This window comes from Salmo salar, chromosome ssa17 (assembly GCF_905237065.1).
Source record: "Salmo salar chromosome ssa17, Ssal_v3.1, whole genome shotgun sequence".
In the NCBI taxonomy this organism is placed as follows: domain Eukaryota; kingdom Metazoa; phylum Chordata; class Actinopteri; order Salmoniformes; family Salmonidae; genus Salmo; species Salmo salar.
In genome coordinates this window covers 237,105-262,522 of record NC_059458.1, presented here as the reverse complement: position 1 = coordinate 262,522, position 25,418 = coordinate 237,105, and the positions used below count along the sequence as shown (strand labels likewise).

General features: G+C 43.8%; 1 pseudogene; it reads right to left on the bottom strand.

Annotated features, from left to right (window-relative positions):
• Positions 1 to 24,763, bottom strand: part of LOC106561339 (pyruvate dehydrogenase protein X component, mitochondrial-like) — a 51,336-nt pseudogene extending 26,573 nt beyond the window's left edge.
• Positions 24,764 to 25,418: the final 655 nt, after the last annotated feature.

Sequence of the window (25,418 nt, the reverse complement as noted above, 5' to 3'; positions counted from 1 at the left end):
ACAGATAACACTGCTACTCCTACTGCTCTCTCCTCGTCTGCCTACGTGTTCTCGCATACCCCTAGAGCATCGAGCCAGCGGGGTGGTGGCACTGGAATCCTCATCTCTCCCAAGTGGACATTCTCTCTTTCTCCCCTGACCCATCGTCACAGTTACCAGCCCTTTCAAGCTTAACATCCTTATCATTTATCGCCCTCCAGGTTCCCTTGGAGAGTTCATCAATGAGCTTGACGCCTTGATAAGTTCCTTTCCTGAGGATGGCTCACCTCTCACAGTTCTGGGTGACTTTAACCTCCCCACGTCTACCTTTGACTCATTCCTCTCTGCCTCCTTCTTTCCACTCCTCTCCTCTTTTGACCTCACCCTCTCACCTTCCCCCCCTACTCACAAGGCAGGCAATACGCTTGACCTCATCTTTACTAGATGCTGTTCTTCCACTAATCTCATTGCAACTCCCCTCCAAGTCTCCGACCACTACCTTGTATCCTTTTCCCTCTCGCTCTCATCCAACACTTCTCACTCTGCCCCTACTCGGATGGTACTGCGCCGTCCCAACCTTCGCTCTCTCTCTCCCGCTACTCTCTCCTCTTCCATCCTATCATCTCTTCTATCTGCTCAAACCTTCTCCAACCTATCTCCTGACTCTGCCTCCTCAACCCTCCTCTCCTCCCTCTCTGCATCCTTTGATTTCCTCTGTCCCCTACCCTCCAGGCCGGCTCGGTCCTCCCCTCCTGCTCCGTGGCTCGACGACTCACTGCGAGCTCACAGAACAGGGCTCCGGGCAGCCGAGCGGAAATGGAGGAAAACTCGTCTCCCTGCGGACCTGGCATCCTTTCACTCCCTCCTCTCTACATTTTCCTCTTCTGTCTCTGCTGCTAAAGCCACTTTCTACCACTCTAAACTCCAAGCATCTGCCTCTAACCCTAGGAAGCTCTTTGCTACCTTCTCCTCCCTCCTGAATCCTCCTCCCCCTCCCCCCTCCTCCCTCTCTGCGGATGGTTGACGACATCCGATCCTCGTTTGCTAAGTCAAACGACACCGCTGGTCCTGCTCACACTGCCCTACCCTGTGCTTTGACCTCTTTCTCCCCTCTCTCTCCAGATGAAATTTTGCGTCTTGTGACGGCCGGCCGCCCAACAACCTGCCCACTTGACCCTATCCCCTCCTCTCTTCTCCAGACCGTTTCCGGAGACCTTCTCCCCTACCTCACCTCGCTCATCAACTCATCCTTGACCGCTGGCTACGTCCCTTCCGTCTTCAAGAGAGCGAGAGTTGCACCCCTTCTGAAAAAAACCTACACTCGATCCCTCCGATGTCAACAACTACAGACCAGTATCCCTTCTTTCCTTTCTCTCCAAAACTCTTGAACGTGCCGTCCTTGGCCAGCTCTCTTGCTATCTCTCTCAGAATGACCTTCTTGATCCTAATCAGTCAGGTTTCAAGACTGGGCATTCAACTGAGACTGCTCTTCTCTGTGTCACGGAGGCTCTCCGCACTGCTAAAGCTAACTCTCTCTCCTCTGCTCTCATCCTTCTAGACCTATCTGCTGCCTTTGATACTGTGAACCATCAGATCCTCCTCTCCGAGCTGGGCATCTCCGGCGCGGCCCACGCTTGGATTGCGTCCTACCTGACAGGTCGCTCCTACCAGGTGGCGTGGCGAGAATCTGTCTCCGCACCACGTGCTCTCACCACTGGTGTCCCCCAGGGCTCTGTTCTAGGACCACTCCTATTCTCGCTATACACCAAGTCACTTGGCTCTGTCATATCCTCACATGGTCTCTCATATCATTGCTATGCAGATGACACACAATTAATCTTCTCCTTTCCCCCTTCTGACAACCAGGTGGCGAATTGCATCTCTGCATGTCTGGCAGACATATCAGTGTGGATGACGGATCACCACCTCAAGCTGAACCTCGGCAAGACGGAGCTGCTCTTCCTCCCGGGAAGGACTGCCCGTTCCATGATCTCGCCATCACGGTTGACAACTCCCTTGTGTCCTCCTCCCAGAGTGCTAAGAGCCTCGGCGTGACCCTATACAACACCCTGTCGTTCTCCACTAACATCAAGGCGGTGACCCGATCCTGTAGGTTCATGCTCTACAACATTCGCAGAGTACGACCCTGCCTCACACAGGAAGCGGCGCAGGTCCTAATCCAGGCACTTGTCATCTCCCGTCTGGATTACTGCAACTCGTTGTAGGCTGGGCTCCCCTGCCTGTGCCATTAAACCCCTACAACTCATCCAGAACGCCGCAGCCCGTCTGGTGTTCAACCTTCCCAAGTTCTCTCCACATCACCCCGCTCCTCCACTCTCTCCACTGGCTTCCAGTCGAAGCTCGCATCCGCTACAAGACCATGGTGCTTGCCTACGGAGCTGTGAGGGGAACGGCACCTCCGTACCTTCAGGCTCTGATCAGGCCCTACACCCAAACAAGGGCACTGCGTTCATCCACCTCTGGCCTGCTCACCTCCCTACCTCTGAGGAAGCACAGTTCCCGCTCAGCCCAGTCAAAACTGTTCACTGCTCTGGCACCCCAATGGTGGAACAAGCTCCCTCACGACGCCAGGACAGCGGAGTCAATCACCACCTTCCGGAGACACCTGAAACCCCACCTCTTTAAGGAATACCTGGGATAGGATAAAGTAATCCTTCTAACCCCCCCTTAAAAGATTTAGATGCACTATTGTAAAGTGGTTGTTCCACTGGATATTATAAGGTGAATGCACCAATTTGTAAGTCGCTCTGGATAAGAGCGTCTGCTAAATGACTTAAATGTAAATGTAAATGTAAATGTAAATGTAAATCAGTGATGTTCTGCCAATTATAGAGGCGGGAAGCCCAAAGAGCTGCCACACGCACCCACACTGTTCACTCACCAGTATTTTGGCCAGGACACCATCATCGTTGGACTCCAGGGCAACCACAGCCTTGTCTGTCTCGATCTCACAGAGAGCCAGCTGCCACCACCTTACCTGCAGGACACATGCAACAGTCAGACCACTTGTCATCAAAGACTTAAGCTAATAACTGGGATACGAAATTTAAGATAAATGAAAAATAGGCAAGAGACCGTAGTATAGAAAGTCAATTTCTAAGGAATGCTGTAACAGCCTGATCATTAGGTCATTTCTGGCTACATCATATATATATATATATATATATATATACTGCTCAAAAAAATAAATGGAAAAAATAAACAACACATCCTAGATCTGAATGAAAGAAATAATCTTATTAAATAGTTTTTTCTTTACATAGTTGAATGTGCTGACAACACAATCACACAAAAATAATCAATGGAAATCCAATTTATCAACCCATGGAGGTCTGGATTTGGAGTCACACTCAAAATTAAAGTGGAAAACCACACTACAGGCTGATCCAACTTTGATGTAATGTCCTTAAAACAAGTCAAAATGAAGCTCAGTAGTGTGTGTGGCCTCCACGTGCCTGTATGACCTCCCCTACAACGTCTGGGCATGCTCCTGATGAGGTGGCGGATGGTCTCCTGAGGGATCTCCTCCCAGACCTGGACTAAAGCATCCGCCAACTCCTGGACAGTCTGTGGTGCAACGTGGCGTTGGTGGATGGAGCGAGACATGATGTCCCAGATGTGCTCAATTGGATTCAGGTCTGGGGAACGAGCGGGCCAGTCCATAGCATCAATGCCTTCCTCTTGCAGGAACTGCTGACACACTCCAGCCACATGAGGTCTAGCATTGTCTTGCATTAGGAGGAACCCATGGCCAACCGCACCAGCATATGGTCTCACAAGGGGTCTGAGGATCTCATCTCGGTACCTAATGGCAGTCAGGCTACCTCTGGCGAGCACATGGAGGGCTGTGCGGCCCCCAAAGAAATGCCACCCCACACCATGACTGACCCACCGCCAAACCGGTCATGCTGGAGGATGTTGCAGGCAGCAGAACGTTCTCCACGGCGTCTCCAGACTCTGTCATGTCTGTCACGTGCTCAGTGTGAACCTGCTTTCATCTGTGAAGAGCACAGGGCGCCAGTGGCGAATTTGCCAATCTTGGTGTTCTCTGGCAAATACCAAACGTCCTGCACGGTGTTGGGCTGTAAGCACAACCCCGACCTGTGGACGTCGGGCCCTCATACCACCCTCATGGAGTCTGTTTCTGACCGTTTGACTAGACACATGCACATTTGTGGCCTGCTGGAGGTCATTTTGCAGGGCTCTGGCAGTGCTCCTCCTGCTCCTCCTTGCACAAAGGCGGAGGTAACGGTCCTGCTGCTGGGTTGTTGCCCTCCTACAGCCTCCTCCACGTCTCCTGATGTACTGGCCTGTCTCCTGGTAGCGCCTCCATGCTCTGGACACTACGCTGACAGACACAGCAAACCTTCTTGCCACAGCTCGCATTGATGTGCCATCCTGGATGAGCTGCACTACCTGAGCCACTTGTGTGGGTTGTAGACTCCGTCTCATGCTACCACTAGAGTGAAAGCACCGCCAGCATTCAAAAGTGACCAAAACATCAGCCAGGAAGCATAGGAACTGAGAAGTGGTCTTTGGTCCCCACCTGCAGAACCACTCATTTATTGGGGGTGTCTTGCTAATTGCCTATAATTTCCACCTGTTGTCTATTCCATTTGCACAACAGCATTTGAAATGTATTGTCAATCAGTGTTGCTTCCTAAGTGGACAGTTTGATTTCACAAAAGTGTGATTGACTTGGAGTTACATTGTGTTGTTTAAGTGTTCCCTTTATTTTTTTGAGTAGTGTATATATATATATATATATATTGAAAAATAAACTATGGTTAGAAAGGAAGCACTGCCTCTGCTTCCTAATATAGACTAACAATATGATCAAAATGCACATGCCTTTATGCTATATGCTAAATAAGTCAGTTTCTATCATACTGCAGAATGTGCACCATAGCAACTAGTCAGACTTTGTGGTGTTAAAAAAACCAGATGTTTCGGGAAAATATCGAAAGAACAGCACGCTCAATATTTAATGGAAAAGACCAGGCGAGATCCCTGGAATGTTTGATAGCAGGCTACATCTCTAGAAGGCATTAACATCTGCTTAGCAATGAAAAAAGACTGCAATTAGGAAGCTCTGCTTCCCTACACCACATCCATATTATGCACATCACACCTACAGACACACAGGAGAAAGAGTGGGGGACAGCAGCAGTACTGGGTGTACAGGAAGAGAAGGGAAGTTGGGATCTGGTGGATGTTTTCCCCAATATCACCTCATGTCTCCTACAGGGCAGGTGAATCAAATCCACAACCTGAAAGGGATGATTCAATATCTTTTGGGCAATTCCATGGTAACAGAATGCAGCAGAGACTCCGATTTTCCATTTTAAAATGTATGTCAAACTAAAACCAAAGAGTGCTCCAGAGTGGCGCAGCGGTCTAAGGCACTGCATCTCAGTGCTAGACGCGTCACCACAGACACCCTAGTTCGAAGCCAGCTATATCACAACCGGACGTGATTGGGCGGTGCACAATTGGCCATCAATGTAAATAAGATTTTGTTCTTAACTGACTTGCTCAGGTAAAAAAAAGTATAATAATGATTACATTGCAATGACATAACAATTTCCACAGAAAAAACAGCACAAACTGTCATTTTGTTACTAAACTTCGCATCTTCACTGTTGTTGAAGTAAAACATTTTTTGTAGAATTATCTGTGGAAATTGTAAAAAGTCACCTTTGTGCATATAGTTGTATGGTTTGTTTAACTTATCAAGCATTGGCTTGATAAACATGGCAAACATTCTAAAGTGAAAAATCAGTCTCAGAATGGAATTGCCCTTTAATTAAAAAAGTGAAGTGACGAAAGGTCAGAGAAGGCAGATGAGGTTGGGGCCTATGGGGCAGGGGACACATTGAGTCAGTCTCTATTTTCAACAGGCGATCCTAGGGTATTAAAGGTCACCTCAGGGCAGGACAATAACACAGGGAGAGAGAAGGTGCACATCCATACAGGGACACACCAACCTCAGCCCAAAAGGCCTGCTTAGTAAAAGATCACCTCAACATTTAGGAAGAGAGTAAGTGAAAATGGTGGGAGTGAGAGAGAGAGGTTAGTGGGAGGATGGGAGAGAGGAAGTGAAGGGAAGAGGAAAGGAGAGAAGCAGTGGGCAGGGGTGGGAGTGAGTGTTGACCTCAGAAGCTAAAGAGAGCCGGGAGAACGAAATTAGATTTGTGTGTGTGTATTGAACACCAGGTGACCCAAGGGGTTAGCCGGTGATGTGCAATATTAAAGTTTAAACAGTCAACCTCTTTAACCTCTCCCCGACTGGAATAGCAATAGGCTTAGGCTAAATGGTGACACAAATTGGACACTTACAATACAAGGGGATGGGATAGGGTTTCTGTTTAGGTTTCTAACTAATTCCTCACTGTTATTGACAGGTGGCCTTGATTAGAGTTGCAGCCGTAAATCACAGGGCTGCAGAAAAGGGTTCCTACTCCACTTGAAATAAACATGCTCCTACACTCACGTCACACAGCAATGAAAAACCAATTGCTGTGCTCTACAAGGTCATTCCATCTGGGAACACCTTTTATTTCCACAAGCCAGCATCTGTGTAACGCCCTGGCCATAGAGAGGGTTTTTTTGTTCTTTATTTTGGTTAGGCCAGGGTGTTACATTGGGTGGGAGTTCTATGTTCCTTTTTCTATGTTTTTGTATTTCTTTGTTTTGGACCGAGTAGGGTTCCTAATCAGTTAATGGAAAATGACTCAAGTGAAAGTCACCCAGTAAAATACTACTTGAGTAAAAGTCTAAAAGTATTTGATTTTATATATACTTAAGTATCAAAATAAATGTCATTTATAAATGTAAGTGCCATCTGTTTTGTCACCAAAGGCCCATATACTACCCACCACTGCGACCTGTATGCTCTCGTTGCCTGGCCCTCGCTTCATATCCGTTACCAAACCCACTGGCTCCAGGTCATCTATAAGTCATTGCTAGGTAAAGCCTTGCCTTATCTCAGCTCACTGGTCACCATAGCAGCACCCACCCGCAGCACGCGCTCCAGCAGGTATATTTCACTGGTCACCCCCAAAGCCAATTCCTCCTTCGGCCGCCTTTCCTTCCAGTTCTCTGCTGCCAATGACTGGACCGAACTGCAAAAAGACTTATAGACTCATATCTCCCTCGCTAGCTTTAAGCACCAGCTGTCAGAGCAGCTCACAGATCACTGCACCTGTACACAGCCAATCTGTAAATAGCCCATCCAACTACTTCATCACCATATTGTTATTTATTTTGCTCCTTTGCACCCCAGTACGGCTACTTCCACACTCATCTTCTGCACATCTATCACCCCAGTGTTTAATTTGCCATACTGTAATAATTTCACCACTATGGCCTATTTATTGCCTCACCCCCCTTATCCTACCTCATTTGCACACACTCTATATAGACTTTCTCTATTGTATTATTGACTGTATGTTTGTTTATTCCATGTGTAACTCTGTGTTGTTGTTTGTGTCGCACTGCTTTGCTTTATCTTGGCCAGGTGGCAGTTGTAAATGAGAACAAGCCTACCTGGTTAAATAAAGCTGAAATAAATTTAAAAAATGTAATTAAATCTATGTTGTTCATCATTCTCTTAGGCTTAATCTGTGTCCAAGAAACAGATACAGGACACATCTGTGTGTGGTTTATTCCCTTCATAAAAGGTCTGGATTAGTTAGACCATTCCTGGTGAACAACCAAACCATTAGGCTACAGCAATTCTAATGGTTTCAAATGTTATGGTCTCTAATAGTCTTCAATGGTAAAACAGAAAAGACCAGTAAAAACAGAAAAGACCAGTTCCCGAATGACGTAGCCGTCTAAGGCACTGCGTCTCAGTGCAAGAGGTGTCACTACAGACCCCGGTTCAATTCCAGGCTGTATCACAACCGGCCATGATTGGGAGTCCCGTAGGGTGGCGCCAAATTGGCCCAGTGTCGGTTAGGGTTTGGCAGGGGTAGGCCGTAATTGTAAATAAGAATTTGTTCTTAACTGACTTGCCTAGTCAAATAAATAAAATTGCTTGCTGAAATGACATGGAAGTACTCAGACATTCACATTTCAAATGTAGAAAGCATTCAGGGTGATGACTGTCTTGATGAAGGTATATGGATGGAGATTATATAAAATCAACAATTTTGGGTTTGTATAGTAGGCTAGATTATATTATGTAGTGCTATAGTCCACATGCAATACAGAAACGGGGTATATTATGAATGCTGTCAAATTAAGGCAGGCGGGCTTTCTCTCTCTTACCTTCTTTCTTCAGTCATTTGACGATGTTTCCTTCCTCCATGGTGGGAGAGAGAGCAGGCATCTCCACTTTGAGTGGGCCAGCCCCTAGAGGACAGAAGGAGAACAACATCACACCAACACCGGTCAGACCACAGGCAGCAATAATACTCAGACTGATCTTCACTAGAGCCAAACGGGAAATTATTTCCTCTAGTCAAGCTACAAAACTACCTACTACCATACCCTGTTCAAAAGCACTCAAATCTTTTGACTTGCCCATTCACCCTCTGAATGGTGCACGTACACACAATCCATGTCTCAAGGCTTGAAAATCATTATTTAACCTGTCTCCGCCCCTTCATCTACACTGATTGAAGTGGATTTAACAAGTGACCTCAATAAGGGATCACAGCTTTCAAGTGGATTCACCTGGTCAGTACGTCATGGAAAGAGCAGGTGTTCTTAATGTGTTGTACCCTCAGTGTATTCAGATGGTCTATGGAGAAAAAAATAGGAACAAAATGTTAGAGGAGAAATGCACAAAGAAAAATAATTCCCAACTAAGTCACCTCCTTGCCCCTGTAAGCCTAGGAGTTTACAGTTTTAAGTATTAAAATGTTATGCTCACTGGAATTCAGACCTGAAGATAGCACTAGTCTATTTGAAATGTCCTGCAAGACCCAAATGATACAAGGAGGTGGGCCAAAGCTGTGGGAGAAAAGAGGGAACCTCGTGTCATATGTTCTGTCACTCGTGTGGTTGTCCATGTGTTTATTTTTCCGTTCATGTACGACGGTCTCCTGCTCTGCATGTCATGTGTAAGGACCTCAGGTCTGGATGAGCACATCACTGCACAGCAATGCCCTGAAAGCATGCCTGCTGAAACCCCCATTCATAAGCCTGGCTCACTTAATCTGAACAGGCAGTGGAACCCAATGTGCAATTGAGTGTGTGCTGTGCATGTGTGTGTTCAATGTTGAGGGGGGTTAGTGTGAGCGAACGAGAACGAGAGAGCCTGCTATGTCAGGATCTTTCAACCCGAGGCCTGTCTGTAAGACATTGCCCTCCCCCACCCCATCATTGACTGAAATTATTTTCATAGATTATATTTTTTCCTCCAGCCTTATAAAAGCCCTATTACCATAATCAGATCCACAGATTTTTAGTCATTGATTGTAAAGACAAACAGCAGAAAGGTCACTAGTTCAAATGAACTTTAATTAGAATTTGTCTGGTTTCTGTTTTAATTTTGTTTTCTGTTTTAATTTCAACATTCAGCTTTTTCAAACAGAAATTTGCATCCTGCAGCAATAATGCCAAAAACTTTAGGGACACTGCAAAGTCCATGGAGAATAAGAGTACCTCCTCCCACTGTCACCACTGATGAATCCACGATAATTGAGAATTTCAATAAGCATTTCTCTACGTCTGGCCATGCTTTCCACCTGGCTACCCCAACCCCGGCCAACAGCTCTGCTCCCCACGCAGCAACTGGCCCAAGCCCCCCCCTCCGTTTCTCCTACACCCAAATCCAGACAGCTGATGTTCTGAAAGAGCTGCAAAATCTGGATCCCTACAAATCAGCTGGGCTAGACAATCTGAACCCTCTCTTCCTAAAATGATCCACCGCCATTGTTGCAACCCCAATTACTTGTCTGTTCAACCTCTCTTTCGTATTGTCTGAGGTTCCTAAAGATTGGAAAGTGTCTGCGGTCATCTCTCTCATCAAAGGGACAGACACTTTAGACCAAAACTGTTACAGACCTATATCCATCCTGCCCTGCCTTTCTAAAGTCTTCGAAAGCCAAGTGAACAAACAGATCACCGACCGTTTTGAATCCCACCGTACCTTTGCCTCTATGCAATCCAGTTTCCGAGCTGGTCACCAGTAAAACGAATGCTAGTAAAACGAAATGCATGCTCTTCAACCGTTCGCTGCCCGCATCCGCCCCCCGACTAGCATCACTACTCTGGACGGTTCTGACTTAGAATATGTGGACAACTACAAATACCTAGGTGTCTGGCTAGACTGTAAACTCTCCTTCCAGACTCACATTAAGCATCTCCAATCCAAAGTTAAATCTAGATTGGGCTTCCTATTTCTCAACAAAGCCACCTTCACTCATGCGGCCAAACTTACCCTCGAGAAAACGGACTATCCTACCGATTCTTGACATTGGCGATGTCATTTACAAATTAGCCTCCAACACTCTACGCAGAAAATTGGAAGCAGTCTATCACAGTGCCATCCGTTTTGTCACCAAAGCCCCATATACTACCTACCACTGTGACCTGTATACTCTCGTTGGCTGGTTCTCGCTACATATTTGTTGCCAAACCCACTGGCTCCAGGTAATCTGTAAGACTTTGCTAGGTATAGCTCCTCCTTATCTCAGCTCACTGGTCACCATGGCAATACCCACCCGTAGCACGCGCTCCAGCAGGTATATTTCACTGGTCATCCCCAAACCCAACACCTCTTTTGGCCACCTTTCGTTCCAGTTCTCTGCTGCCAATAACTGGAACGAATTGCAAAAATCACTGAAGCTGGAGACTTAAGTCTCCCTCACTAACTTTAAGCATCAGCTGTCAGAGCAGCTTACCGATCACTGCAGCTGTACACAGCCCATCTGTAAATAGACCATCCAACCAACTACCTACCTCATCGCTGTGTTTGTTTTTGTTTTTCTGCTCTTTTGCACACCAGAATTTGTACTTGCACATCCTCATCTGCCCATATATCACACCAGTGTAAATTGCTAAATTGTAATTACTTCGCCACTATTGGCCTATTTATTGCCTTACCTCCTTACTTCATTTGCACACACTGTATACAGATTTTTTTCTATTGTGTTATTGACTGTATGTTTGTTTATCCCATGTGTAACTCTGTGTCATTGTTTTTGTCGCACTGCTTTGCTTTATCTTGGCCAGGTTGCAGTTGTAAATGAGAACTTGTTCTCAACTGGCCTACCTGGTTAAATAAAGGTAAAATAAAAAATAATTTTTAAAAAAATGTAGCAAAATTTGGTTAGGCCTATGTTTTTTTCTTTTTGGGTGTAATTTTGCTCAGGCATTCAATCAGAGGTGAGATTATCCTAATTTCAGCATCTTACCAAGCACATTTTTGGTAATCCTCTCCACATTTTCAGACCCTAGTTTATAGTTTCAATGACCTAAGGAGTATAGCTATAGCTCCTTTTTTACATTAGGCATTTCCAGGGCAACATGCACGACTGAAGCGAAAGGCCCCATCATGCTCACCATTACCTCCACACCTGTAGGCCATCCAGTGGGCTATGTGAATTCAGGTCTATATTATTTTCAAAATGCCATGAAATATGCCCTATCATAGACATACATCACTGAACTATTCATAACATAGAGATTGAAGAACAGAGGGCACTGTATCAGTGACCTTTTTGCCCCAGGAAACAAACCATCTGTTTGGACAGTTTGACCAATTGTGACTCCCAAGTATGACTACAATGAATCCGTTTTAGCATGTCAAATCATCCAGCAACAGTGTGTCTTTCTCAACAACTTTCCTGGATTCCTCGCTTCCTCTTGCTCAAAGTGCTTTGGATAACATGGATCTTCTCATCCAATGCGATTTGAAAAGGAAGTGAGAAGACACAAGGACTCAAAGAAAGATGAAAAGTGCGAGGACAGAAAGCTAAACTTCTGGTTTGTCGAAGACACAAGGATTCTAGCAAAGACCAAATGAGAAAGACCTAAGGAAGATCTCAAATGCATACTTCTCGTGTCCTCTCTCCTCATCTCCTTCTCAAAACACATTGAATGAGAAAGCCAGAGGTCCCTCCCCTCTGATATCTCCTCCAATGGGTTTTGAGAAGGAGATGAGGAGAGAGGACGCAAGGAGTATGCAATTGAGATCTTTCCAATGTTATTCAAAACAGACTTGATTTCCTTGACTCAGTCTCCGGTATGGTATGATGCTGCCTTCTGCTGGATACTTCTGTGAATAGCCAAATCATTGGAGCATGGGGCACTTTCTGTGTGAGCAATGATGACAGTGATCCAAACGTTCTTGTACTGCATCACCAAGGTCCCAATTTCATTTTTAAAATGATGTTACCCCATTAAATGTTGTTCCTGTGCACTTAGCATGTCTCCCAATTGACATTGGATCATAATTAACATATTTTGTTCAGTTCTGTTTCTTTTTTTCCCCAAAAGCAGAATACAACACAACACAGGATACTTTTTATCTGGATTAGGAGGTTGGGGGCTAAACATTCTGAAAAGCTGGCCTCATGACTCCTCTGATCTAACAAGATCTAGGTGGAATGAGTGGTTTGAATAGAGAGACCAGATCAACCTTAAGTCAATGTATCACTGACATGTGAATTTCAAGAAACAGAGTGGGCTAATGTTGCCTGGATTGACCGGAGTGGTATACAGAAAAAACAACTTGATTTTCAGGTTGGTCAATCAGGTCGACCTCCAACCCCTAGCTAAGTAAGAGAAACTATTTAGTCTAACTTTAAGCGTTGCTATCTAGCTATACCCCCAAACGCTAAATATAGCTGGATACTTGTAGCTAGCAAAGCTAATAAAAAACGATTTGTTTGTTATGACTAACATAAGCGCAACCATGACAGCTCAGCTGTAATGTACAGTATGTCTAAGATGGGGGAGGAAACCGATAGCGTGTCTGATAATGTTCAGAAAAGCCAATGAAACATAAAACCCATATTAGCTACTTCAATAAATAATCTCATAGATGCAGTGACCTCCGACTGAAACATATTTTTAAGAACTGGGGGTGATGAAGTAAAATAAAATAGAGGTTAAGCTACCATTGCTAATGTTGGCTAGCAGTGCTGAGCTGTCATCCACAACTAGCAAAATAAATGAAGTGTCAACGCTTACCAAATAAATATGGAGATTGAAAGAAGTTCTGGACATTGTCCTGAAACGAATGCGAAGTCCAGCAAACTTTGCAAATATTAGGCCAAATAGTGACCCAGGCGTAAGGAGGCCGCCATGTTTTCGTCCTCCGTCGGTGAGAAACTCATACCTGACATGATTGTAAATAGATTAAATGTATAGCACAAAGCCATTACATGGACTTGTTTATAGAGTATCAATTAAGCCAGGTGCCAAGACAGATACACTTATCAATAATTCTATATTTTAGTTGTAATTCTCTCTTTATAACAAAAAGGCCAAAGTTCTCCCTTGGAGAGGTCCTTCTCCAAGGGACAAGTCTTCTTTTGTAGTGAATTTGTAGCCAATAATTTTTTATATATATTTTAAATTTAACTAGGCAAGTCAGTTAAGAACAAATTCTTATTTACAATGACAGCCTAGGAACAGTGGGTCTTTTCAGGAGCAGAACAACAGATTTTTACATTGTGAGCTCAGTGATTCGATCTAACAACCTTTCGGTTACTGGCCCAGCGCTGCAACCACTAGGCTACCTGCCTGCCCATTGGGTTTATATACATCATTGGCTGTAACCTGCTGAGGATGTTATGTCAATTAATTATTTTTCACAGAAAAAAGGTCCACCACAGCAGAATTTTTTTCATTATTTTGGTTTACTTTTCTAAACCTGCTATATCCTATAATGTATATTATTTTTAGGATCAATATATTTTCATATAGTGGTTATATTATGATGTCATTATTTCTCCACTAGACAGTTGCCTTCCCACCCAGCCTGGTCTCAGAGCGTTTTGCATTATTCTGTATGTAAATCTGAGACTGTATTAATTTGTGGATGTCCATTACCCATTTCGTATGATATGTTTCGAATTACAAATCAAATTATATTTTACGAATGTGCAAAAACGTACAATATGTGTCATAGTTGTCGTAGGGTAAAGACCAAGATGCAGCGGGAAAATATATACTCATCTTCTTTTTATTGGTGAAGAAGGAAAACACAAATCAATCACGTATACGAAAGCACAACGACGAATAACAGGCCAGTAAGGCACAAAGCTATACACAGCACAATCTCCCACAAAAACCCATGAAAAACAAACTCCTAATTATAGGACCCTAAATCAGAGGCAACAATAACCAGCCGCCTCCAATTGAAGGTCCAACCCCAATTAACTAAACATAGAAATACAATAGACTAGATAGAACATAGAAAAATACTAACATAGAACATAGACTAACAAACCCCGAACCACATAAACCAAACACCCCTCTACCTAAAAACATAGCCCAAACCATATGAAACAAACACCCCCTACCACGTCCTGACCAAACTATAATAACAAACAACCCCTTTACTGGTCAGGACGTGACAATATGTTACGAATTTGCGAAACATATGATACTCAACTATACAAATTCTAGCTAGGTGGCTAATGTTAGCTAGCTTGCTAATGTTAGCTGGGCTAGGGGTTAGGGTTACGGATTAGGGTTAAGTTTAGGGTTAAGTTTAGGAGTTAGGTTAAAGGGTTAAGGATAGGGGAAAGGTTAGCTAAAGGGTTAGGGTTAAGTTTAGGAATTAGTTTAAAGGGTTAAGGTTAGGGGAAAGGTTAGCTAAAGGGTTAAGGTTAGAGTTAGGTGAAGGGTTAAGGTTAAGGGAAGTGTTAGCTAAGTATTTGCAAAGTAGCTAAAAAGTAATGTCGTTGAAAAGTTGCTAATTAGCTAAAGTTGTCCGTGATGAGATTAGAACAGGCAATCTTTGGGTTGCTAGACATTTGAGTCACCAAACCATCCACGCTAATTATGTTTTTGCCTTAAGTAACCATTTGTTGTATGTAACAGTAGTAAACATAACCTATCATACTAAATGGAGTGTACGGATTTACATACATAATAATATAAAATGCTCTTAGAACAGGTTGTCCCAACAAGTGAACATATGTGCCAAACAAGAGTACAATCTAAAAAACAGCATGACTTGGTGAAAAACAATTCAACCCTATTTACATATTTGGCCCAACACCAAAAGAAAGTAGTTTAAACCCAGGCTTACATAGCCAAATCATCATCAAGGGAAAACACATTCTCAGGTGTAAGACTATTTGGAGTACATCTAACTATAATTCAATGAAAGGTGTTAAACTATGCTAATGGTGGAATAATTCAAACACTTCATGTCAAGGGACTCTGTAGTGACATAATTATATCCTTCTGATTCATGCTTACAAGCAAAGATTAAAGCAGTAAGCACCAGTGACTCGGTCTATAAAAAAGTGATCATATGAAGCAGATGCTAAACTACAGGACTGTTTTGCTAGCACAGACTGGAATATGTTCCGGGATTCTTCTGATGGCATTGAGGAGTACACCACATCAGTCACTGGCTTTATCAATAAGTGCATTGAGGACGTCATCCCCACAGTGACTGTACGTACATACCTCAACCAGAAGCCATGGATGACAGGCAACATTAGCACTGAGCTAAAGGGTAGATCTGCCGCATTCAAGGAGCGGGACTCTAACCAGGAAGCTTTTAAGAAATCCCGCTATGCCCTCCGACTAACCATCAAACAGGTAAAGCCTCGATACAGGACTAAGATCGAATCGTACTACACCGGCTCCGACACTCGTCGGATGTGGCAGGTCCTGCAAACTATTACTGACTACCAAGGGAAGCACAGCCGAGAGCTGCCCAGTTATACGAGCCTACCAGACGAGATAAATTACTTCTGTGCTCGCTTCGAGGCAAGCAACACTGAAACATGCATGAGAGCATCAGCTGCTCGGATGACTGTGTGATCACGCTCTCCACAGGAGATGTGAGTAAGAACTTTAAACAGATCAACATTCACAAGGATGCTATTCATTGACTTCAGCTCAGCGTTCAACACCATAGTGCCCTCAAAGCTCATCACTAAGCTAAGGACCCTGGGACTAAGCACCTCCCTCTGCAACTGGATCCTGGACTTCCTGACGTGCCGCCCGGAGGTAAGGGTAGGTAACAACACATCTGCCACGCTGATCCTCAATACGGGGGCCCCTCAGCGGTGCGTGCTCAGTCCCCTCCTGTTCACTCATGACTGCAAGGCCAGGCACGACTCCAACACCATCATTAAGTTTTCTGATGACACAACACAACACGACGACGTTGAGACAGCCTAGAGGGAGGAGGTCATAGACCTGACCATGTGGTGCAAGGACAACAACAAGCAGGTTGAGTGCTTCAAGTTCCTTGGCGTCCACATCACCAACAAACTAACATGGTCCAAGCACAGCAAGACAGTTGTGAAGAGGGCACGACAAACCTATTCCCCCTCAGGAGACTGAAAACATTTGACATGGGTCTTCAGATCCTCAAAAGGTTTTACAGCAGTACTATTGAGAGCATCCTGACGGGTTGCATCACTGCTCAGCCTCCAACCGCAAGGCACTATAGAGGGTATGCGTACGGCCCAGTACATCACCCGGGCCAAGCTTCCTGCCATGTCAGAGGAAGGCCCTAAAAATTGTCAAAAACTCCAGGCACCCTAATCACAGACTGTTCTCTGCTACCCAGCGGCGGTTCTAGCTTGTATGGCTCCCTGGGATAACCTTCAGCCCCCCCCCCAAAAAAAGCACCATTCTGCACCAACAGTAATTTTTATTCAGACATTTGGAACAACACAAATAAATAATAATAACATTTTAAAACGATATGAATATAAAAATATATACTAAAATAAGACCAAAAAAAAGTAACAGACAAATAGGAACAAATTTGTGTTGATTTGGCACTCGAGCATCAATACATTACCCATCCCCCAACGCTGTCAACCAAGAGTCAAGACTAAACCAAAACACATTGGAGGTGTGCAGACTGGTTTTATATTATTCTTAACGATTTCACACAAACCAGAAAAAAATGCAGCAATATGTCTGTAGAACTATATATTCACAGTATCATGAATTAATTGTGGTTTATTTGGTAGCATTTTGTAGTGTGACTGATTTTACTAATTTCATTAGTATTGTACAAAGTTAGAGGTGCGCTATTTGATTGATTCCCCCGCTCCCCCTACCTCGGGCTTCCACTGAGGTCAACCTACCCGTGCCCCCATCTCGTACTTCTGAGTGGGAGACCTTCCCAGGCAGTAGCCTGCCTAGCTCACAAACTAGAATCAGGGCGCCCACTCCGCGACAAGGTTAATTGACCCACAGTCCCACACGGTGACATGATATCATTGGCGTGAAGTGCAAATGAGCTATAGAAAACCGATCGCCCTGGGCGGCTGCCCATGTCTCCTATACCTAAATCTGCCACTGCTGCTACCGCACGGCAAGCGGTACTGGAGCGCCAAGTCTAGGTCCAAGAGGCTCCTAAATAGCGTCTACCCCCAAGCCATAAGACTCCCGAACAGCTAATCAAATGGCTACCCAGACTATTTGCATTGTCCCCCCTCCCCCCTCTGGAATGCTGCTGCTACTCTCTGTTAATATCTATGCATAGTCACTTTAATAACTCTACCTACATGTACATATTACCTCAATTACCTCGACACCGGTGCCTCTGCACATTGACTGTACCGGTACCCGGCGGTACCGGTATTCGGCGCTTGTGACAAATAACATTTGATTTGATTTGATTTGGGCATGTTTCACAAGTGAGGGAAATAGCCTCTGTTGATTTAGATAATTAACACTTTTTTTCATTTTCCTTAAGTCAGTGTGAACAAGGATGTGATTAAAAAAAACGTGCATCAAGGTAAACAGACAGGGGAAATCCCTCTCTGCTATGTGGTTAGTGTGATGAGCAGGAAATATAGACTGGAATACTGGCACTTAATAATTTTCAGATTATCCTCTGACATTCTGATTGTTGTAGTCATTGGAATCTGGGTTATACTACTGAGTGAGCACTAAGGATTCCTCAACTGGTGATAAGGATGATACAGTCCCATGTGCCGAAATCTATAGGTGCTACTTAACCAGTGTAATACAGATAAAGGCCTCAATTTCTTTCCATAGCCAAAAAACTACTATTCACCTTGGATCTACAGTGTACACTGTAACTATGTATTTTTAACAGAAAATTCAATGTAATATTTACTTGCTTTATTATATACAGTATATAAAAGGAAAACAATAACAGAGCTTAGCATTATAAAAACAGATTTACCTTAACATTTTAAAATGTTAAACTTTAAATATAAATTGCCATACTTCATGTGCGTCAGCTTTACAGGAAGTGCAGACCTGGCCAGAGCAGTTTTGATTATTGAACACACGTTTTTGAAACTCAAAATGCAACTACTGTCACGACTTCCGCCGAAGTCGGCTCCTCTCCTTGTTCGGGCGGCATTCGGCGGTCGACGTCACCGGCTTTCTAGCCATTGCTGCTCCATTTTTCCATTGTTCCATGTGTTTTGTCTTGTTCCCTGCACACCTGGTTTACATTCCCTAGTCACACTGCATGTATTTATTCCTTTGTTCCCCCCCATGTCTTTGTGTGAAATTGTTTTTGTTATGTGTTCGTGTGTACGCACCAGGCTGGTTTTTCCCCGTTAGTCCGTGGCTTTTTACGAGGGATGTTTATTGTACAACATTTGCTCATTTTTTTGTGACTGTTTCGCGCATTGCACTTTTCCGTTGGCTGGAGATGTTGACGCAGTGGCCTCTGTCTGTTTTATTTGCCTCTGCCTTAATAAAGTGTGCGCCTGTTCACAACTCTCTGCTCTCCTGCACCTGACTTCTCCACCAGTAGTGCACACCTTGACAACTAGGTTTTTGTCAAACATACAATTGTGAATTCTGAGTTTTTGCTAATTACATCCTACAAAATGTCTTAAAATATTATAATTACCCCAATTTAGCGAAATCACCAATATATCTCTAGCTAGCAAAGTAGCAATGACTTCTAACTGAACTGGTGGGGCTTCCAAGTTCCAAAAGTCATTTTGGTTTTGGCACTAGAGGTTGTGCAATGGAGGACTCAGGAACTGTGTCAACTTAGAAACCAAGAAGTAGAACACTGTTTGAGAACATGTTATTTTGGTTGGCCTAAATATATTATTTGAGACTTGGTGGTTACTTGGTGATTACACCAAACCTTTTTACATAGCTAGCTAGATGACTAAGCTAATCTAAAGCTAGTTAGCATTGTTGCTAGAATGAGGAGGTAGATACAGTAGCTAGATATTCCTATTTCTTGCTATGTCTGTGGACCCTGAATGGCAAATCTTGATATCTGTTTTCTGATATTTGGTTTCTGAATGTATTGTCAGAAACAGATCGCAGAACAACACTTCAACTCTGACCAACCATTTCCAGAAAGACTGGCTAAATTTGGTTAGCTTGCTACACAATTCAGAGACGTGAACTACTTTAGCGCCTATTGAAGATAGTATGTTCTGACTGGGGAAATTTTGTTAGGTGCCCCAATGCTAGTCTAAACATTAACACACATTGCTTGCAGTACGTTTTGGAAACATAAGGAATATATCTTTCATATCAGCAAGAAATAATAATAACATAAAAAATATAAAATTACTACACACCTTTATAGGTTTAGGGTTCATGTTCCCACACGGCCAAATCTCCATGTTACATCTCTCTGGCCCTGGCCCGGGCATCTCCCTGGCCCGTGTATCCTGGAAGGATATTGACCTCATCCCGTCAGTCGAGGATGCCTGGTCGTTCTTTAAAAGTAATTTCCTCACCATCTTAAATAAGCATGCCCCTTTCAAAAAATGTAGAACTAAGAACAGATATAGCCCTTGGTTCACTCCAGAACTGACTGCCCTCGACCGGCACAAAAAACATCCTGTGGCGGACTGCAATAGCATCGAATAGTCCCTGCAATATGCAACTGTTCAGGGAAGTCAGGAACCAATATACACAAGCAGTTACGAAAGCAAAGGCTAGCTTTTTCAAACAGAAATTTGCATCCTGTAGCACAAACTCAAAAAAGTTCTGGGACACTGTAAAGTCCATGGAGAATAAGAGCACCTCCTCCCAGCTGCCCACTGCACTGAGGCTAGGAAACACTGTCAAAACCGATAAATCCACGATAATCAAGAATTTCAAAAAGCATTTCTCTACGGCTGGCCATGCTTTCCTCCTGGCTACCCCAACCCCGGCCAACAGCTCCGCACCCACCGCAACTACTGGCCCAAGCCTCCGCAGCTTCTCCTTCACCCAAATCCAAATAGCAGATGTCTGAAAGAGCTGCAAAACCTGGACACATACAAATCAGCTGGGCTAAACAATCTGGGGTGACACTCTAGACCCAACTGTTACAGGCCTATATCCATCCTGCCCTGACTTTCTAAAGTCTTCGAAAGCCAAGTTAATAAACAGATCACTGACCATTTCGAATCCCACCGTACCTTCTCCGCTGTGCAATCCGGTTTCCGAGCTGGTCACGGGTGCACCTCAGGCACGCTCAAGGTACTAAACGATATCATAACCGTCATAGATAAAAGACAGTAATGTGCAGCCGTCTTCATTGACCTGGGCAAGGCTTTCGACTCTGTCAATCATCGTATTCTTATCGGCAGACTGAACAGCCTTGTTTCTCAAATAACTGCCTCGCCTGGTTCACCAACTACTTTTCAGACAGAGTTCAGTGTCAAATCGGAGGGCCTGTTGTCCGGACCTCTGGCAGTTTCTTTGGGGGTACCACAGGGTTCAATTCTCGGGCCGACTCTTTTCTCTGTATATATCAACGATGTCGCTCTTGTTGCGGGTGATTCCCTGATCCACCTCTATGCAGATGACACCATTCTGTATACATCTGGCACTTCTTTGGACACTGTGTTAACAAACTTCCACACGAGCTTCAATGCCATGCAACACTCCTTCCGTGACCTCCAACTGCTCTTAAACGCTTGTAAAACGAAATATATGTTTTTCAACTGTTCACTGCCCACACCCGCCCGCCTGACTATCATCACTACTCTGGACGGTTCTGACTTAGAATATGTGGACAACTGCAAATACCTAGGTGTCTGGCTAGACTGTAAGCTCTCCTTCCAGACTTATATTAAACATCTCCAATCCAAAATGAAATCTAGAATCGGCTTTCTGTTTTGCAACAAAGTCTCCTTCACTCACGCCGCCAAACATACCCTCGTAAAACTGACTATCCTACTAATCCTCGACTTCGGCGATTTACAAAATAGCCTCCAACACTCTACTCAAAAAATTGGATCCAGTCTATCACAGTGCCATCCGTTTTGTCACCAAAGCCCCATATACCACCCACTACTGCGACCTGTACGCTCTAGTCGGCTGGCCCACGCTACATATTCCTCGCCAGACCCTCTGGCCCCAGGTAATCTATATGTCTTTGCTAGGTAAAGCTCCGCCTTATCTCAGCTCGCTGGTCACGATAACAACACCCACCCGTAGCACACGTTCCAGCTGGTATATCTCACTGGTCATCCCCAAAGCCAACACCTACTTTGGCTGCCTTTCCTTCCAGTTCTCTGCTGCCAATGACTGGAATGAATTGCAAAAATCACTGAAGCTGGAAACTTATATTTCCCTCACTAACTTTAAACATCAGCTATCCGAGCAGCTAACCGATCGCTTCAGCTGTACATAGCCCATCTTTAAATAGCCCACCCAATCTACCTACCTCATCCCCATATTGTTTTTATTTACTTTTCTGCTCTTTTGCACACCAGTATATCTTCTTGCACATTATCATCTGCACATCTATCACTCTATCACTAATTTGCTAAATTGTATTTACTTGCTACTATGGCCTATTTATTGCCTTACCTCCTCATGCCATTTGCACACACTGTATACAGATTTGTTTTTCCTATTGTGTTATTGACTGTACGCTTGTTTATTCCATGTGTAACTCTGTGTTGTTGCTTGTGTCGCACTGCTTTGCTTTATCTTGGCCAGGTCGCAGTTGTAAATGAGAACTTGTTCTCAACTAGCCTACCTGGTTAAATAAAGGTGGAAAAAAAGTAATTGTTTACAGAAGACATAATGCTAATTAGCTATCTAGCATGCTCTGAACACCTGGGTGTAAGCGTAACTGGGAGGAAGTATAGTTTGTCAACTGGATGCACACGCAGCTTGTGGATACATCCAAAACTGCTACAGTAAGTGTATATTTTTTATTTGAAAACTAATTCTTGCTGATTTGAAAGAGAAGGGGCATATCAGCATAGGTTTTTAAAACCAGTTTGAAAGTGATGATTATTGACATTTATAAATGTTAAAACACAGTATGAAGTGTAGTTTACATGGAGCAAACAGTGGGCTAATTGAACTGCTGAAAACCCTACATACGGAAAATAAGGGTTTTTGAGCGCTAGACACAAATGAGAGAATACTTGAATCTGACCATTAAACTTGCCATAGCAGAGCTGGTTAGACGATGTGTTATGAGCAACAAATATAATTTTTTTCTTTGCGGATCTTTACAACCTGTAGAAAAAGGGTGACGTCAGTCCTTAGGACCCTGCCATACTGTTCAGGATACTATTGAGGACAGGGAGGCACAAGCTGTCCGGATTATTTTGTTGGTGGCTGTCAAACTTCTGAAAAGCAAACAACACCAGTCATATGGTCAAGTGCCACAAAGAGGGACATAGGCAATTTAAAATGGTCCAAGAACGGAGCTGTATGGCTGGCCCTTCAATATACACAGAGGGCTAACATTAAAAATATGCCTGTCAATCTCTCCTGCCCCAAAGTGGAGGAGAGATTGACATCTTCACAACTTGTATTTGTGAGGAGGATTGACATGTTGTATGCACCGAGCTGTCTGTTTAAACGACTAGCACACAGCTCAAACACCTATGCATACCCCACAAGACATGCCACCAGAGGTCTCTTCACAGTCCCCAAGTCCAAAACAGACCCTGAGAAACGCACAGTACTACATAGAGCCATGACTTCATGGAACTCTATTCCACATCAAGTAACAGATACAAGCAGTAAAATCAGTAAAAAAAAGCACAGATACAACTACACCTTATGGAACAGCGGGGACTGTGAAGAGACACACATACACAGGCAGAGACACACGCATACACACACACATGCTAACACACGCACTCTACACACGTGCATATGGATTTTGTATTATATATATGTTGTAGTAGTGTGTAATAATGTGTTGTGACGTGTAATGTTTTAACTTTATGTAAATTGCCTTTATATTGCTGGACCCCAGGAAGAGTAGCTGCTGCCTTGGCGACAGCTAATGGGGATCCATAATAAAATACAAATACTTCTTTGTTTAGTTTTTCCTGTCTGGATGGTGTGTTGTGGATAGTCTGGCATGTTTAAAAGTTGTTTCCATATTTTATCCCCCTGGCTACGCAAAGGACCCTCTCAAAGGACCCTGTGGTAAAAACAAAAAGTTCAAGTGTATCTTCTGGTAGAGGACAAACAGTGTTTCCAAACACACATTGCTGCTTTCCAGATGAAGTCATATGGTACCTGTTTTTTTAAGTGTGTGTTTTGCATAGTGAGATATATTCACAGTCCACTAAGGAATATGTCCGACTTGTGCCTTGGACCGTATGCCTTCGATGGCCCCGTTGGTGTGGGCTGAGAGTGATAAGAGGCTTTGATAAGCTGTGATTGGGTATCTGCTGTGAGAATACAATACCTCCAGTGAACAGGTAATGGGACAGAGACAGAGAGCCTGCTGGGTTTGTCTTTATGCCTGTGGTTATCACTCATCACTTCCTTGTTCTTCATCCACCATCTATCTGATAGCATTAATGTCTTCTCTTTTAAATAATAAAATGTCTCCCTCATGGCTCATTCAAATTGGGATATAATCTTTCCACTGCGACAAGATATGAAAAGCCAGAGAACAGGGATTGCATGGGTTATAGCTGATACATACTGTACTATACCATTGTGGGAGATTCCCAGCCTCCAATGAAACAATGTGGATAAGTTATCCAGTCAATCTAACCAGATATAGGCTCTTATAAGGCATTCACATTGATTTAAAACAAAGTATTCCTGTGACAGTTTTATCACTGAAAATGTGTTTGTTGGCATTCCATTTTAAACTATGTTGTTCCTGATCCTGAACACAAAGGTGTTTCAACATACCATTCCACTGTGAAACTGATCACTTGAAGTGCACAAATACAATATCTCAGACAGACTAAGCCAGCCATACAGCCATTATGCATTGTTCTCTCCATTATCCATAATCTGTTAAATTCAGTTTCCCATTAGGGTACAATTGCAAGATTCTCAAACAGACATGGATCCAGACAGTAAGTCTGGGCCAAAGCCATCTGTTACAAGCTATTTCCACCTAGGCTTAGTCCATCTACTGCACCATGTCTTTGTGACATGGACTAAGACAACTGAGTCTGTTCTTCTTCTAGGTCATATTGTGCTTTTATGTTGGTTTGAAACCAGACACTTTCAGAGCGAGACATGAGGACAAAATATCACTACAGTGCCTATGAATGCAGCACAATGCACAGGCATGTACGTGTATGTGAGTGTGTATGTGCACACTCACCTTTGTTCTTGAGAGTATAAGCATCTCTTGAGGATGCATTACAACCAGTTCAGGTTTGTCAGGTTTGTCTGCCAGGTGCCGTTGGTTGGTGCCCATGTGCCAAGAGTTTAACCTTGCGTGGGAGACCTTGTTTGGCCGGTTCACCAACACTTTCCTCAAACCTCTTTCACTTTGCCACCTCAAAACCTAGATGTGTCTTTAACTGCACACTTGATCCATTAGATTTACTATCATTATGTCCTACACTTTCTTACTCAGGATCCTCATACACTTTTTTTTTGACCGTAGCTTGAACACAAACATAAATATACAGTGAGGAAAAAAGTATTTGATCCCCCTGCTGATTTTGTACGTTTGCCCACTGACAACGAAATGATCAGTCTATAATTTTAATGGTAGTTTTATTTGAACAGTGAGAGACAGAATAACAACAACAAAAATCCAGAAAAACGCATGTCAAAAATGTTATAAAACGGTTTGCATTTTAATGAGGGAAATAAGTATTTGACCCCTCTGCAAAACATGACTTAGTACTTGGTGGCAAAACCCTTGTTGGCAATCACAGAGGTCAGATGTTTCTTGTAGTTGGCCACCAGGTTTGCACACATCTCAGGAGGGATTTTGTCCCACTCCTCTTTGCAGATCTTCTCCAAGTCATTAAGGTTTCAAGGCTGACGTTTGGCAACTCAAACCTTCAGCTCCCTCCACAGATTTTCTATGGGATTAAGGTCTGGAGACTGGCAAGGCCACT